Below are 2,272 nucleotides of genomic sequence, written 5' to 3'. Positions count from 1 at the left end.
AACTCTGCAATTGTCCACTTACTCTATTTGTTAGTGACACTTCATAATAAATTGATGTGATTATTCTTCATATCAATTGCCATAACTCCTGTAGAAATTCATTTATAGTGAAAGAGTGGTTGGGAGTTAGTAGTCAGTTTTAAGGTGAGGAGCATCATTCACGCGAGCAAGAGGACATTGGCCTGACACAGCAAAGTTCTTGTGAGAGAAATCTTTGTGACTTCAATGCTCACTGCTGCAATTCAATACTTGTGGCAGATTGATTTTTGTGTGTTTTGACGACCAAGACCCTACAACATTTATTATCCATGCAATTATTGTGCATCAATATCTCTATAAATAGCTATTGCATGCAACCTCACAATGTCAGAACCCCTCCTGCTGTGTTTTTTTTTTTTTTAATCCTGTGGAAATCTTGTTCAGTTTCGCAGCTTCATCATGTGGCCAAACAGATACTACTTTCAATCCTAGATCTTCTATAGCTGGAAATGGATGAGGGAGATGGAGAATACCTTCGTCCAAGTGTTGCTCGACCTAAAGAAAGTAGGCATTTTCGTCCTACGACAAATAACATGCATGTCCATTCTGCCATTTTCGACGTCAATAAGGTTTACACGTCTCGAGTTACTTAGAGCTTGGGTTGCATCGTTTGGACAAGCTTCCCGAGAGGTACTACATATTTCAATGGGTTTGAAACCACGCGGGCGTTGTTTGGAATTTGGACGAGCGCAAACTAACAGCTGAAGATGGGGTTTTGGGAGCAAATTTGCCAGGTTTTTGTTTAATCATTAGTGATTTGTGTTTATTCTTCTTCATTGGAAATTCTTTTTACTTATTTTCTTAATTATTCTTAACTGTTCGATGCTAAAAATGAACAGGAGAAGAAGATAGCCTGATGCTCTATAAATGCGTACGAGCTATTTTGGTATGAACTATGCTTGCTGTTTGAGGAAGATGAAAACGAGATCATCATCATCAACGATGATGAAGAAGCTACTGATGATATGTTCGGTGCCAATGCAGGTTGGGTTGATCCCCCGCTGTTTAATGACCCTGTAGCTATCATTTTTGACGCTGTGTTCGCTTAGGTTTCTTATAGCTCAGGCGACTCTTCTTCATTTGGTATGCTCTTTAAAGAGATTTATGATTCTGACATCGAGGTAGACTCCGTTCTCCAGATTCCTGGACTCCCAACCACTGAATTGAAGAATCCTCCGCCTACTCCCGTCTCTTCTCCCCAACATGATGGCGGCATCTCGTCCAAATCCCCGGCGCCTGATAAGGCGCCAACTCAAGGCTGATGATGAAACATATTCGGTAATGCGGCATTGGTTCTCCTGAGCTATAGTTCGTTTTGCTAGAAATGTGACAAGTTTGCCAATGAACTGCATGTATTTATCTTTAGTACTAAGTGTATATTTTTGGTTTCAGGGGATAAGTTCGTAAAACGGCAAATGCTATGCTGCCAGTGGACTGCACCATTTGCTATGCACGTGCACCCGTAGTTTGCAAGTAGTGTGTTCCTTGTTTATAGTAAGGTGAATCTTTTGTCATCTCTTTTTTTGTTATGAACTGTAAAGTTATGCTTTAATGGCTAACTTTTATTTAATTTTTTTATATATGAAAAATGTTGAATGTAGTGTTTTCCAAGAAACCCAATTTCAATTGAGAGGCTCTTTTTCGCATGCCAAAAGACTTCTATGCACAAGAAAATGTGTTCGAATGATTTCTTCATTATAAAACAACCTTGCAATGAATTTTTGATATATACCTGAAATAGATACACTTTTATGGATACATGTAATGTGAGAACCTATAAAAATGAGAAAAAGAATTGACAATAAATAAAGCAATATTGGTACTTGTCACAATCCAGAACAATGGAAGTGGGTTCAGTAATATTAATTAGAGGATCCTTTACCAATAATGCTAAATGAAGAAAAATGAGCTTAAGTATTCAAAGAATATGAGATATTCTTAAATAAAAGTAATGAGTGATGCAAAAGTAGATAAGATTATCGAGATAGGTATATTTTTCTTGTTCAAGATTTAATAAATATGATCAATTGTTCTAAATGCTTACTTCTATTAATTTTATTCTAAATATACTAATATTATTATTATATTTAGAATAAAATTAGTACTATTCCCGTCAAATTGTTTGAATAACGCATAATATATAAATTAAGATTTAAGGGATCGCAGATACAATCATTCATATAACTATTACATTAATGGTCCCCCGCCCATCCTACAACTGGGCTGCCAGTGC

At 36.6% G+C, this 2,272-nt stretch overlaps 1 long non-coding RNA gene across 1 annotated transcript; it reads left to right on the top strand.

Moving 5' to 3' along the window:
* The first annotated feature begins 381 nt into the window (after positions 1-381).
* Positions 382-1,693, top strand: LOC148789351 (uncharacterized). Its single transcript, XR_016067448.1, has 3 exons — positions 382-773; positions 879-1,317; positions 1,432-1,693. It is a non-coding gene; the product is annotated as an uncharacterized LOC148789351 (long non-coding RNA).
* The last annotated feature ends 579 nt before the right edge of the window (positions 1,694-2,272 follow it).

The sequence above is a fragment of the Sesamum indicum genome, linkage group LG1 (assembly GCF_026168435.1).
Source record: "Sesamum indicum cultivar Baizhima isolate 11 linkage group LG1, ASM2616843v1, whole genome shotgun sequence".
Taxonomy (NCBI): domain Eukaryota; kingdom Viridiplantae; phylum Streptophyta; class Magnoliopsida; order Lamiales; family Pedaliaceae; genus Sesamum; species Sesamum indicum.
The sequence above is the reverse complement of the archived record's forward strand: the minus strand, read 5'-3'. Positions and strand labels throughout refer to the sequence as shown.